This window comes from Anser brachyrhynchus, assembly GCF_964034855.1.
Source record: "Anser brachyrhynchus genome assembly, chromosome: 6".
Lineage (NCBI taxonomy): Eukaryota > Metazoa > Chordata > Aves > Anseriformes > Anatidae > Anser > Anser brachyrhynchus.
The window spans coordinates 41,177,889-41,193,810 of NC_137700.1; positions in this window are offsets into that span (position 1 = coordinate 41,177,889).

Here is a 15,922-nt window from a genome sequence, read left to right on the forward strand (position 1 = left end):
CAATCTCATCGTATCGCAGGTGGCTTTTGCAGCCTGCAGGTGTCACTTGTTAATAAGGCAGAGGAGAGGGGTAGCCAGCCCACCTGCCCACATACCCCTTGTCAAATGTCGCACCTCTTTGGGTGATGTAGCAAAAAGCCAGCTCCTGGAAGCCTGTTATACACCTCCAGCAACAACATCTATCCATCATCAGCATAGTCATGAGATTTTCTGTCTCTCATGTCACGATGTGTTAATTAGGGTGGGTAATACATGACCTCTATAAGCTGTACCAATAATTTCTCTACACACACGATTTCTTCTTGCCTTCTTTATCAGGAGTTGAAATTAGTCATTAATTTTCACTAGCAGCTGCCTCAACAAGTTAATAACACATATTATAAACAGCAATTTTCTTTTCAGTAGCCAGACTCTGAATCCTATTTTTCATCAGTAAATTAATAAAATTCTACTTGTAGTGAAATATAACACAAATTTATATGGAAGTAAGTATTGTTTAATAAATTTTCATTCTAGTGTGAAAGATCTAAAATGATAGATGTTTGAAATATATTTGCACCAAGTAAAAGGTTAAAAAATACACTATAGATATAGATGAGGTATAGTGAGCATATCAGTGAGGGATAGGACCCTAGTAGTGGTCACTGCAATCACAGAATGGCCAAGGTTGGAAGGGACCTCTAAAGATCATCTAGTCCAACCCCCTCTGCCGAGCAGGATCACCCACAACACATTGTGCAGGATGGCATCCAGGCGGGTTTTGAATATCTCCAGAGAAAGAGACTCCACAACCTCTCTGGGCAACTTGTTCCAGTGCTCTGTCACCCTAAAAGGCTTATTTTTTTTATTATTTTTTTTTTATGTAACAGAAAATACTTTTTCCACTGATTTCTGAAGGATATGGATGAACTTTCTGCTGTGGCTCATAAAACAGAACTTCATATTGTCAGGCTTGGCTTGTCATGATGTGGATTTCCTTACTCCAAGGAAATCAAACAGTTTAACCTCATCTAAATGATAGGTTTTATATGAAGACGTTTGAGTAACAGAATCCAGAGCCAACTCCGTTCACAAGCATTACATTGTTCATTTTGTTAAGGGATCCAACCAGATGTGCTCTACTACTGCATAGGACATCCCTCCCCAAAAGTCTTAGCTTTCAAACCTTCTTCTATCTGCCAATGAACTGTCTTGGCTTTTTGTTCTTCGTTTTCTTTGATTATTTGAGCTCTGCAAATGAATACTCTAAAGTTATTCACACCATTTTTGCATTAAAACTATCAGTGGAAATCCTTTTGCATATATGTGGCTGATTTCCCAACATAAGCCTCCTGGCATTCACAATTCTCTTCTTGCCTTTCTCCCAAAGGAAGTGTTTCTTTTCCACCAAAAGCCATGATTGCCAGCAGTTTGAGGGGTTCCAACTATTTCCATTACAATAAACTGTTTTTAGTGTCAGTGTGATAGTTTAGCTGGATCTGCTCCATTATCCCAATGGGGAATATGAAATTCAGGGGAACTAACATTAGTAGACAATTTTGCAGTTTTTTCTGTAACATGAGTTCTCTGATGCCATTTCAATTTTTCAATATATTCCAAAGGGTGGATATATGATCTACCAAACATAAGCAATGAGTCACTTCTGGTACAAATTGGGAAAACCTAGATCCCTATAACTCTACAAGTATCTGTATATGGCTAGTTCCTACTTATCCTGGTGTTAAATAATGATCTTACAAAGTAGCCTACACAGTGAATTTGTAAAGTAGACTGACACCTTGAGTTTCAGAGCAACCTAATGAGAAAGTATTTCTTAATAGCCATAGGATTCCTTATAAGAAAATTTTGAAAAGAACAAGCTTTCATTTAGCTTATAAAGCTCTGGAGTTGCCTTTTCTGTCTGACTTTTCTTTTTTTTTTAAATATTGGGTGTCTTTTTTTGTCATGAATTAATCTTCAGACTGAAAACTTTTATTCTTTCCAAAAGTAAAATGGCAGTACAGTCTCCCAAATGCATCAGTGGGAATAATGAGACTTAAATGTTTTGAGATAGTTTGATAAGTGTATAGACAATAAATGATGGGGTAAGAGTAATCTTGGAATTTCATGCTTCTTCCTGTGATAAATTCATGAGTGTCTGAACTGTTGATAAATGCCTCATTTATTTGTCGATAATGTGTGTATTGTAGTTATATTGCACTAATCTCCTGTTTCAGGGCTTCTCGTGCTTACTTATAGGAGGCAGGATAAAACTTTCTCCTTTTTTTTTTTTTTTGAGAGGGTGGTGGAAGAGGCAGAAACCCTTTTTTCTCTGAGGCTGAGCAAAAGAGACACAGGATATGACATCTGGTGAGTCTCCAGGTGGCTGGTTGGTGTTCTGCTCGGGGTCAAATTGCTCACCAGCTTGCACATCAGTCACTGGGAACCCCTTCCCCTCCCTGAGCTCTGCGTGGTCGCTGCATTCAGCTGTGCAGGAACAGTGTATCTGACAGCACTTAAAGGTTTAATAAATGTTTGCTCTGCTTTGTGTTAGCATTCCCCATGTGCATGTATTGTAATTGTTGCGTTTTACATGTTCTTGGCACTCTCCAGAGAGTAAAGTTTCTGTCGGTAATTCTTCGGTGAAGCATAAAAATGTCTGTTTAAAGATCTATTATAAACCAGACTGCATGTGTTTGTCCATTTTCACTCAACCGGCCAACAGTGTGTAATAATACTTCAAGATGAAAGATGTTAACTTTACAGATATGTACAAGTTGGAGCAATAGAGGCATTAGTCAAGCACTTTGCTGAGGTGCAAAAGGTTTCTTTTATGCAAAGTCTAAAGCAAAAACTACAAAGTGAGAGAAGGATTCACTGCTCGATTTGGAGCTATCAAGAGCAAAATATTTCAAAGGAGGCTAAAACTCTTCAGCAAAAGTGTTTTGCTCCATACCTGTGGGGAAGTATAAATGACAAAAACAAGGTGGTTGCACTGAGGTAGATGAAATGTGGTGAAATTCTATTGAATAAAGAGATAGAAATAGCAGTGTAGAAAAGCTGTTGCTTCAAAGCCAAATTATAGTAAGCTTAGAGATTGTAGATGTCATTAAATATATGCTAGCAACATAAAAAAAGAAAATACGGAAGTACGATGCAGTGCAAAAAGTAACAAGTAATAAAGAGGCAGATAACAGAGAAGGTCTGGAATGGTTTGTGAATGCAATTAAAGACTCCAAAGGAATTATAAAGAAAGTAACGATATAGAAGAAAATATGATTCTACCAGAAGATCAGCAATAAGAAATGTTTCCAATATGCAAAGAGTAAAAAGACAGGAAAGGAGACTGTGGGCTTTCTAAGGCAAAGACAATAATTTAAAGACAATAGATTCAGCCTCTGCAAGAAAAAAAAAAAATAAATGAATTCCCTTCTTCAGTGTTCATAAAGGATATGGAACAGATGCCGAGAGCAGATGTACAGTTTCCAATAGAAGAAAGAGAAACATGCTGAAAATCATAGCTATAACAGCTGATCAAGAAGTAAACCAATCTCAGCAGTGGGGAAAAAAGCCAAAATTAAACAAAGATCCATCTCACAGTTCAGAAGAAATCCAAAGAGGAAACATGAGCTTGGGTAGCAAAAGTTAGAATAGCAGAGAGAGACTGAAGGGAAAATAAATAAGGATAGTAAACGTAATGCCCCCAAACCCTCATCAATGAATCTGGAGAGAAAGTAATAGTACACAGTTTGATTTTGTAGACTTCTTATAGAGGTCTTGAGGTGTTTTGATAATACAAGCATCTACTTAAAGAGAGAAAAATAAGAATTTGTTTTATTTCCTCTGAAACCTCCATTCTGTGACTCACAGCTTTCTGGATAGTGTCTTGTCTGTACTGCTCTAGATGAGGATCAAATGCATCATAAAATAATTGTTTGTTTTTTTTTTTTTCCCATTTGAACAAGTTCCAGCCATTCAGCATTAGGTTTTCAAGATGAAGAAGGACATTTTTCCCTGGTGCTTCATAGGATTTGTAACAATAAATATGAGCTGGTAGCTGAGGGGAATTCTGATTTGCAAAGTGACCATCATAACAGTAAAGTACCACGAACTAAAATTAAACTTGAGGTTTGGGCTCATTTCCAGTGGCAGGATCCTATTACTGGCGATGAAAGAAGGAAGCAGAGTAAATCAGAACAAAGTGATCCAAACAGCTAGAGAGCCAGGGCTGTACAAAACCTTATAGATTAGGTGGGGACAGTTTTAATGTTTTGATTTGGAGCACTGTCAAGTTAAAAAGAGCACTGATGCAGTTTCTGGAAAAATGCTTTCCCGTCAGAAAACACTCAAGCTATCTCGACTGCGTACGTCAGCATTACCTGGCTTAGCTCTGATGGATTGTTTTGAATTTCTTTGGAAAGCAGCCAAAATACTTCAAGGAGTTAAATTCATAACTTACCAAGAGAAAAATAGGGTGCGTTATGACATTTATTGAAGAAAAAAGAATCCTGTCATCTGCATGTAAAATGTCTTCTGAAACAATTTAATGTATTAAGTTTATCTTCTGAAAGATGTCAAAGGTGAGAACAGAGTACGGGGGAAAATGTTGCCAGGTGACTTCTTTGAAAGGAATGGATTACATAGGTGTGAGAGCAGGGATTTTGGCAGAGGATTTTGAATCCAACATGTTTATCGGTGTTCTTTCCCCAACGACAATTTTGCACTCAGAAAAACATTAGGGCCATATTCCGTAGCTATGCGCTCTTCCTATCTGCTATGACTGAAACTGCTGGCTTTTTTATTTATATACAGAGCATGTGTTAAACTGTCTGTATTAACAAGATACTAGGGAAGAAAAGAGCCTCAGGAGAATTCAGGAGGACTGGGGCACTTGTACAGGGTACCGAAACCTTAGGTCATGTTTCCAAGAAGTGGGCAGAGTGAGGGCTTGAGCATGTTCATGAGATAGAGTGGAGAATTTTTCCAAATTCTGGCCATTTTCAAGGGCTGACAAGTAGAAACCATTCATGGCAAATGAGAATCCACCCAGAGAAAGGATAAAATCATGGCCACTTTGTAAACAAGTTTTGAAAGAAAGTTGAGAGGGAATAAAAATAAGATTTAAGAGGGAGGGAGAGTATCATCAAAGTAAGTACTATGTGGGAGGAAGTCGTGTTGGTCTATTTGCTCAAAGTGCAATAACTCCCTATCATTTCCTGCACTTTATTAATAACTACTCTTCTGTTTAAAAATATTTTAATCCTTTTCATAGTTGGGGATGACTCATCAGCTCCTTTTTTTGTTGTTAAAGATGATGTCTTCCAGTCTCAGCCACCAGAACAGTGTCCCCAGAGAGAGGAATGATGATAAACCAACAACACGTCCTATTTGTTCTCCCAGATTCACCAGTATAATTATTCTCATGAATTTTAACAGGCAGCTAAACATCTATGGTTGTGAAAAAGAAGTCAGAAAGCCGCACCATACTCATAGCTGATAGAAAAGAAATTAATCTATCTGAAGCAGTAGGGTTTCTGCTGCGTCTCCTGGAGATGCGGTGTTATTTCACAGCCAAGGAATTGCACTGTATGGCCTGTTATTACTCTCAGCATTCATGAATAAATAAGACCTCATGCTTTTCCCAGCAGGCTGGTAGGTAGGGTGTGCAGTCATCCCCATATCCAAGGAGCAGGAGCAGTGCAAGGGGACAGGAGCTCCAGCCTTCGAGTAGCCCAGTGTTTCTGCCTTGGTCCCTGCCAGCTGGATGAAGGGTTTAGTGCTGGCGTGGCCTGTTTGAGTCTGTAAGCCCAAACAAACAGGGCAAAACACTGTTTCCCGCTTATGGTCAGGAGTGGGACTAATACAAGGAGATAACAATATGGTTGGAGCCCAGAGTGTTGGGAACATGCTTGGGGTAGATGGAGGCCAGCACGTTTGGTTAGAGAAGATATCTATCCACAAAGGATTGTTTTACCCTTGGTAATTTGTACGCTAATGTTTTACCTCTTTTGAGGGGCAGAAAGCTAAGGGACAGGCTTTGCTGCTGCGTCCTCCAGGGGAAAGAGTGCTCAGTCCTCCTGCCCAGAGCCAGAAGCCTATAGCTGGGAGGGGAAGCTGCTTACACACATCTCTTCCCCACGATGGAAAATGTTGTCTTCCCACAAGCCTTAATTCCTTTATTTCTGTTCTCTTCATTATCCCATGCCCCACTGCAGAAAGTGATGCAAAGTTGTTTTGTCACATGCTGTTACCACAGACGACAGTACAAGACCGCCAGATTTTCTCCTGCTGTGAGGTCTCTCAGGCAAGCCCAATGGAAACCAGAAATATCATAGCAGAAAGGTGATGTAAGGACAGGCTTCTAACTGCTGGGGGTCAGGCAAAGAGGCTGGGTAAGTGCAAAAGGGTCAGTTTATCATGCTACATAAGACTGTGCTATTTTCATTTGAAAGCAAGCCTTTTGTATGATATTGAGATTATTTTCCCACTTGTTTCCTGTGCCAGTACCAGTTCTGTAAGTAGAGCAAACTGGGCATAAGGGATGATGGCTCACCACTTTTATTGTTTGAAGTCTCTGAGAAAGGAAAATGTGGTGGAGGCTCCATTTTTGAGGTCTTTATTTCAGTGCACCAAGACAATAACTCCCTGAGAGATAGTCTATACTTCAAGTATGTTTTATGAGCTGAAGACAGAATTATTGGCTTGGTTTCTTTAGACTGTGCTGTGCAAGACATCAAAGAAGGTGTTCATAATTGTCTTCTAGGAACCTGACCAATGCCAATGTTACAAATTCAACATTAATAACCATATTTTACCACCCAAGAAGGCACAAGTATGGTTAAAAAAAAAAAAAAAGTGACATACATTGAAAAGGGAAATAACAGAAAAAAAGAAAAAAAAAAGACTGCTTTCCAAGTGCAAAATTTACTTCAGAGTAATTATGAAGAATATTACACATAGCTTAACCCATGCCAGACCTCCCAGTGAGCACACGAACATATTCATGCTATTCATGTTCCTACTCAGAAGCCATTGGACTACATAGAAATATTTCAATATAGAGGTTAGGTGGAAATGAAGCCTCATTCCTTATGGTGGTGAGAACCAGGGTCCTACTGCAGGAAAGCTACAGTCCCACAAGGACCAAGATCACGCATGACCCTGGAAGAAGGTTCTTGAAGAAACCAATGCATTTCTTTCCTCAAATTAGTTATGTGATTATGCATAGCTTGGAAAAAGAGTCTGAAGATACCTGTTTTTGCCCCATCTACAAAAAAAAAAAAAAGTGTAAGCTTCTTCAGGATATCAGACAATGTTTTTATTTTTTGTTTAAAATTTGAACATTCCTTCTATTCAAATCTAAAGACAATGGACTTTATCTTCGAAGAACTCATGGGGCCCTCGAGTGTCAGATCTGTAACCCTGTGGATCAAATCCTCCTCACTCTCTATTGTTCTTAACCAGATGAAGATCTTCCATAGAAGCTACATAAATAGCCCATTCATAAAAGTGCAAAATAAAACATTACACCAAGACAATAGCCCTGCAAGGCCAGCAGCATCCCTGGTGAAGTGAGCAGAGTTAAACACACAAAGAATTTGCTTCTCCCCTTCTCAGGCTTCAGTGCAGAATCCTAGTAGCCATCATCTCTGTCTCATCTCCATTTCTATCACCATTTCATGAAGACTGGGAAAAAAAGATCAAAAGCAAAGGCTTCAGCTACCTGGGGAGCTCCTGTGTTCATGGTGCAAAATGTACTATGGTAACATGAAGTGAAATAGAGTCTATTATCTACTCATCTTTAAGAGGATTTCTTAAAAGAAATTTCTTTAACATTTCAACTTTAGACAAATTACTTAATTCAGTATTCATTTTCCTATTTCCTATTTTTTTCCTGGATCAGGGTTGGCTGTTTCCCTCTATACTATAGATGTACAGAAGGGAAGCAAATGGAGCAGTGATGTTGACAGGTGCTGAAACCTTTATGCAGGAATTGCTGGGTGCAGTTCCTCGGTCTGAGTTTATAGCAGTGCTATAGCACCAGGACAGTACTGAGGGATTAACAATTGTAAGCCAAGAGCGGGTTTCCTCATAATATTGCATGCACAGGAACTAACATTGACATATGTTTAGCTTTCCCTCTTCCTGTATGTATTCTGCTCAGCTTAAAAATTGAGGACACACCGAATTGTTCATCACAAGATGTATTTTAAGCCTACATTTGGTCCCAACAGGTAGTCCTTTGGTCCTTATTTGAAGAGAACTAAAAGTGGACAATGTAATGAGGATGTGGATGGAGCTCATGTTTCCCTCTCATATCTACACATCTCCAGGTCCTTTGCCTGGACACAGATCCTTGGGCATATAACGTGACGTTTATTATGTCACGATGTATCTGTGCCACATCGCTGAGCACATCGTGGTGGACAGCTCTGGTGACTTCTCGGCAGGCCATTTCTTAAAGTCAGCATCAGCCCAGCCTTTACACAGAGCAGAGAACTCCTTCTACCTGATTAGGCACAAATGCAAGTGAGCAGTGGGAGGCCGAGGATTCTCTAGTTAAAAGGCTGATTAGCCCGTCTTAAAATAAACTTAAATTGAACCAAGGGTGAATGATCTGGAAAATAACGAAACGCATCTAATTAGAGTGGAAATGGAACAAACTGTGCTCTGCCTTTTTGGCTTCATTTTACATGTTAATGAAAAGCGATAAGCACTCTGCCCAATATTGTTAAAGAGCTCATGTGGATGAGCCTCTTGTCTTTGTCCGGTTGCTGCTATCGTTTGCACCAGCATAAACAAGAAGAGCCTCCCTTGGCATGGATCCAAAGAGCAGAGATCTGAAGCAAACCAGCCTGTCTTACATCACATCAGCCAGAGCACAAACCTCGAAAAGCCCAGGCTTTTTTTCACTCCTTCCCATTACAGCCAGGTCATTTTGACCTCTCCGCTTAACCTTAAATTTAATTTGCCTTTGGCTTTTCTGAACTGGCGAATCAATTTACAGAGCATTTGGAGGTACTCAGTTCCCACTGCTATAAAGTTCGGAGAACGGCACCTCACAGCAGTACCAGAGATCCCAGCTTCGTACCTCTGCCCATCATTGTGTATCTGCGTTGTATGCTGGCTGTGTTACGTGCCTTAACTCGCATGGTTTAACCTGTGGCAGCTTCTAATCCTCAAAGTACGCCAAGGCTGCAAGAGGAAGCATCGCAGAAGTCTCTGGGGAACACCTGGGTTTGAAAAGCAGCACAGGATGAGAAAAGGAGGCACTGAAATGTGCTGCTGTAACAGGGATGTAATGAAAATTGTAATATCATCTCTGCGTGCTGGTGAAATTATCCGGTTATTTCAATACCATGCTATAGATTTCTCTGGTGTCCTGTAACCCCTTATTCTGGACAGAATAGCTTTAAAGAAATGAAGGTGCTGCTCGAGAGATGCTTGTGACTTGACAAACATCAGTCTCTCCTGCAAATACCCCTTAACTGTGCAGCTAAGGACAAGATATTAATTTCCAAGCCTAAACTGAAACGGTTCTTTCCTGGTTTAAATCCCACAGCTATGTTCTGTAGATGCTGTATATTGCACTTACTACCCTCGAGGGCTTGGTGTTTCACTAACTGAATGTCAAGAACGTACCTGACTTCTGAGGCTGAGTTGTCCCCTCACCAAGTACATAGCTGTGTAACATCCAGGACAGGGCAAGAACTAGGATGATTGCTGATTTCGCTTAGTTCTTGGACCAAAGAGGAGTTACAAAGGGCCAGCTCCCTGCCTCGATGCATCCTGTGAAGCTGACCAGCAGCTGGGGGCCTGGGCGAAGATTTTGTCCCTCCTAATCTGCCCACTCGGGGTGAGAGGTACGGTGTCTGGCGGAGGGCTGAGCAACCCCTACTTGTCTTCTTAGAAGCTTTAAGGTTCTTAAATGAAAGGCCTTGGGAGTAGACAAATTATTAAATCTTTTTCTTTTTTTCTGTTTTTCCTGAGGTGGTTTGACCTTCTGACTGCAGAGGTTTGTGCGCTGTGCAGCTGTACATGGTTGGGATGTCAACATTGGCATACGCAGCTGCCAACATTGCTCAGAGGTCAAGCTCCTGAAATTATGAGAGAGTCCAAGAAGAGAAGGAAAATAAAGCTAAAGCATGGAAAAGGAAGGAAAAAAAAATTAGTCTGAAGTTTAGATATTTATGGCAGATCCCAAATTATGGTGAGAGGTGCTAGTGTCTCCATAGTTGAGATCAAAGCCAGAGTTTGACCAAGAAACAGGCTTCATTCCCAACCCCACCCCTCAGCTTCAGCAAGGCCAAACCATTTCTCCTAAAGCTCGACAGAGCAGACCTATCCCAGGGTAGAGTTTTTCCAGCATGCTGGGAAAAAAATCTGGCAACGCCTCTGGACAGCTTCAGCCATCAAAACACTCAGGGGCCTCTTGCATTTTTGTAAGATTTTCCTATGATTCCTTGTTTGGTTTTCTTTTTTTAGATTTTGTCCTGCCTTTAAAATGACAAATCCTACGTGTGTTTGTTTAATTTCGCTCTTTTTAAGACAGTTCTCAACTGTTTTAGCAAAGAGATGCTACCCCACAGAAGAGGCTCTGTGGAAGGTGGGTGTCCGATGGCCAGGTACAAGCCTGCAGCTCGTGTTTGGCTCTGTCATTCCTGGCACAGGTGAAAATTTTGGGGAGGCTGAGAGATATCGGTATAACCCCTTCCTGCTCCCTTCATCCTAGTGTCTGTTATCCCAGCTCCAGTTAATAGCTTAAAGCAGGAACGTCCTTCTCCTGCGGGGTTAGGAGAGCCTCCCAGGACGCCGCTGAGAAATCCAGCTCCAATAAGAATGAAAAGGTTACGAACAATTTGTCAGCAAGTGGTATTTTTATCTATATGGAAATGAAGACTTTGAAATACAGACTGTATTTCTGCATTAACTCAAAGTGAATGATACCATACCCTTGAATTAAATCACTGGGGATGACAATTGTAAATCTGGCCTTATATTGATACTGTCATCTTACTGTCCCTGTTCTATATCTCTTTCACCACAGCAGCGTGGCAGTGAAACTCCAGCACATCGATGTTCCAGCATCCATGTCATTTAATAAAACCATCTCCGGTCTTATAGAATAGATGGCTCAATCCTAAACAGATTAACTCCCTTTGAGAAGCTATAGAAAGACGATTTATTTTCCCCTGGATATGCACACAAATGCACAGTCACACAAATCGGTGACTGACGCGCCCATCAAGGGGAATATATGTCCTGAGAAATCCCTCGCCACATCCAGGGACCTGCAGAGAGGAAAAACGAAATGGCAGTGGGAAATTGATCCCTGCTCATGCGGGTTTTGTTAGGCTAAATGATATTTATCTATGTTCATTTATCTAGAGTCCAGTTCCAGGTATATGTGGAAGAAGACAGGTGACTCACTTCACGGGATTTGTCTTTCAGACACTATTAAACTTCTGGAAAGTTCATATAATTAAACTCTTAATAATGTCTCTTTTTTATACATACAAATTTACAATATTAAACAGCAAACAGCAGGTTCTTGAAGACAGACTAGAGGCCTGTCCCTAGAACCCAGAACTATATGATATGAATTTCTGTTTCAGCTCCTATTAATAATAGCTCATTTTTTCTAAGCCAATGCAGCACAACTTTTCTAAACCACTAGCAAATTTATTCTCAATTTTCTCAAATTTATTTATTATAATAAAAATCTATATGTACTGATCAAGAGTTTGATGCGAAACTGAAGGAAGGCAATGAAAATCTTTCCACTGACCTCACTATGTGTTAATGTGCATCACCTAATGTGCATCAAGAGAAATAGTGGGCGGGTAGTTAAGTGTCATAGATAAGTCCATTGCCTAAAATTGCTGCAGGAATAGTATCTGTCCGATGCTTCAGTGTGGTTACATTTTAAAATATATTCTCTGGTTAGAGCAAGTATTTTCTTTACGTGAAAAAAATGAAGATGATCCGACTTCTGTGTTTGAATTCTGATGGCATTTTCGTTTTCATGCCCTTCTCAAGAGCTTGTCCAGAAAAACATGAGATTTTGCTGAAGTGATGAGGAAATTTATACATTCAGAACAGATCCGTTACATTATGATTTTAACATGTAGTGCTGAGGCAATAAAATTTATGACTTTCTTCTTCGTTGCTTTAATGAGGCATTGCCAGCCACGCTGTGTATTTGCAAAAGTCTTAAGAGATAATGATTTTTAAAAGTATTGAGGTACTGCTGCCAGCACAAATGGCCATAACACCAATTAGCTTTGCAGGATTTAGTCATTATGTTGAATCAAAGGCAAAACTGAATCACAGGCCAGTTTTCTCCTCCAGTTTGTGAGGGAAGTCAAGGGAACACGCTTCTTCAGGACACGTCTCCTGTTGACTTTCCTCCCCTTATGTTTCCACTGCTGGCATAATCCCAGCAATTAAACATAGCCTCCTGATGAGATTTATTATTTTTAATCCAGCTTGTTAAACGGCGTAAGTGTTTTCACTAACCCACCTTTGGTATGTCTGGTTTTCCAAGCATGAAGGGAACAAGGATGCTTCGATGGTGGCAGGGCAGGGCACCACCGTGTGGGATGGGTGGGATCTCCTGCGCTGCCTCTCCCCAAACACTTCCATGTTCAAACTTCCTGGATTGAGTGTGTCTGTCTGGGGAAGGAATGACAAAGCTTAGAGAGAAGCTGTTTGCTCTGGCTGGAAGGAGGCAGGAAGTGAAGGTGGGTGGGTTGGACCGGCGTCAGAGCTCAGGGGAAGAGCAGCGATGATCAGCGTTGGAATTTCCTCCTTGACAAGTTATCCTCCTGCAACATACACACCATATTTTAAATTTCAAAAAGGTTAAATTCAAAAATATTTTTTGTTCTTATTTCAGTGGAAAGCTGAAAGAAACAAGAAAACATTTGTAAGAACGAGATTTGATGCATTTGCAAATGGCTGCACCACTCACATTGTGCCAGAGGGATGCTGCCATTGTCTAAGGGGTAGAAACCACACCGTCCTGAAAGGGAGCAAGATCTGAAATTTTCTGGCCCTTCTATTTCACTGCCAAGACATATGCCAATCCCAGGAGATGTTCAGTGTTAGGCCAGCTGCCCACGCTACTGAAATAGAGAATCACAGGCTAGGGACAAAGCACAGGACAACGTGTAGCTGTGTACTTCATTTCCAGCAGAGAGATGTAGGGGAGACATTCCCAGTGCTCCCATCTGTTCTTTTTAAGTATACGAGTGTTTAAGTACTCCAGAAAGGTGCAACAACTGCTGCCGATTTTATTTCCCCTAAAATATGAATCAAGGAATAGGAAGCAGCAATCCCTCTGTTTCTCTTGAGAACAAAAATTGATGCCCATTGACCTCTTCAGCTTCCCCTGTTTGCTGTCTAGAGAAGGGGGAAACTGGGCACAATTGGTTGTAGCTTGTCCCACAGAAAATAGACTGGCAGAGGGAGTTTTAGCTCCCAGGAAGAGGCAGGAGGAAGGTACTAGCCCCATGTGAGTACACACACAAAGGCTTCCCTGTGCACTAGCTTAGCACCGTGCACCTCCAGCCCTAACGGCCTCTGAGAGCTGCCTTTGGCAGAAGGTGGAATCAGTCACAAAAGCTGCTTCTGGTTTCCAAAGATTGGGATCCAGGCATAGCCTACTGCTTCTCTGAGCTCCCTGTTTCGGCAGCTTCAGGTTTGTAAGATCCCAAGGGCTGGTCTCCCCACTGTTGACTCTGTTGCTTTGCCATGAAGGTCAGATTCACAGGCCATGGTGAAGTCATTAGTTAAGAATTCCCACCAGGCTGGACTGCAGTCAAAGCAGCTCCCCTGCCCTCAGTATTTACCTGAGCTGTGCCTCTTGGCTGATACCAAGCCAAAGGCACGGGGTGACACCAGGACGCCGGTCTGCCAGGCTCAGCCCTCTCTGAGGGCATCCCTCAAGGGGTCACAGCTGCTGACCAGACCAAGAAGCAACCTTCAGTGTGCTTTCTCAGCTGCTCCCGTGCCTGACTGGCCAGCAAAGGCAGAAAACTGTTCCTTGGCTTAGCTTCTAGCTCAGGTATGAAAGGAAAGGTTTGATGGAAGAACTCACAGCTCAGTTGGGTGGGCTGTTTTAAGGGATGTGTTTTGGTAAAGTCCAGAGACCATTTTCTCCTGTCTAGTAAAGTAGATAAATGAAACTGGGATATTTTCTTCAAAATATTTTATTGCAAACATCCATGTCTTTTCCATCTGGAAAAGATGTTTTTTGTCTTTTTTTTTAATATCATGCTCTTCCACTTGGATGCATCTGGTACAATACCTCCCCGCTGAGTGTACAAGTGCAGCGTCCTTGGGCTGTTTGATTCCTTTTCTGCCAAGGGACAGCAGCTACACGTGAGGCTCTGAACAGGACTTTGTTGATTTACATTAGCTGGAAGATCCTGAAGGAAAAAAACAGTCCTGTGGGTTACACTCAGTAGTTCCTCTCCAGTCCCCCACCTTCCAATTTCTTCTTAATCTTAATTCTTTACCAACACATCTACTTTAGTACATGGTGACACCGGAGGATGAAGGCAGTCTTGAAATAGGTGCTGTGAAAGTATTGAAAGCACAGGAATTCCCAATCCAACCATAAACCTGAGATGAAACATAGACAAAGTAGCCTGGCACCTCCTGGAGGAGAAGGCCCCTCTGAACAATACCGGTTGTTCTCCGGACACCCAGTGCCCTGAGCTGGTGGAAGGGGATGGGGAGCAGGATGTGGCCTTCGCTATCCATGATGAAATGGTTGGCGACCTGCTACGGAGCTTGGATGTGCGCAAGTCGATGGGGCCGGATGGGATCCACCCAAGGGTACTGAGAGAACTGGCGGAGGAGCTGGCCGAGCCGCTTTCCATCATTTATCGGCAGTCCTGGCTATCGGGGGAGGTCCCGGTTGACTGGCGGCTAGCCAATGTGACGCCCATCTATAAGAAGGGCCGGAGGGCAGACCCGGGGAACTATAGGCCTGTCAGTTTGACCTCAGTGCCGGGGAAGCTCATGGAGCAGATTATCTTGAGGGTCATCACGCGGCACTTGCAGGGCAAGCAGGCGATCAGGCCCAGTCAGCATGGGTTTATGAAAGGCAGGTCCTGCTTGACGAACCTGATCTCCTTCTATGACCAAGTGACGCGCTTGGTGGATGAGGGAAAGGCTGTGGACGTGGTCTACCTTGACCTCAGTAAGGCTTTTGACACCGTTCCCCACAACATTCTCCTCAAGAAACTGGCTGCTCGGGGCTTGGACTGGCGTACGCTTCGCTGGGTTAGAAACTGGCTGGATGGCCGGGCCCAGAGAGTTGTGGTGAATGGAGTCAAATCTGGTTGGAGGCCGGTCACTAGTGGAGTCCCCCAGGGCTCGGTACTGGGGCCGGTCCTCTTTAATATCTTTATTGATGATCTGGATGAGGGCGTCCAGTGCACCCTCAGTAAGTTTGCAGATGACACCAAGCTAAGTGCGTGTGTCGATCTGCTCGAGGGCAGGAAGGCTCTGCAGGAGGATCTGGATAGGCTGGAGCGATGGGCTGAGGTCAACTGCATGAAGTTCAACAAGGCCAAGTGCCGGGTCCTGCACCTGGGCTGCAACAACCCCAAGCAGAGCTACAGGCTGGGAGATGAGTGGCTGGAAAGCTGCCTGGCCGAGAAGGACCTGGGAGTATTGGTGGATAGTCGGCTGAATATGAGCCAGCAGTGTGCTCAGGTGGCCAAGAAGGCCAACGGCATCCTGGCCTGTATAAGAAGCAGTGTGGCCAGCAGGTCGAGGGAAGTGATTGTGCCCCTGTACTCGGCTCTGGTGAGGCCGCACCTCGAGTACTGTGTTCAGTTTTGGGCCCCTCGCTACAGGAAGGACATGGACGTGCTCGAGCGAGTCCAGAGAAGGGCGACCAAGCTGGTGAGGGGTCTGGAGAACAAGT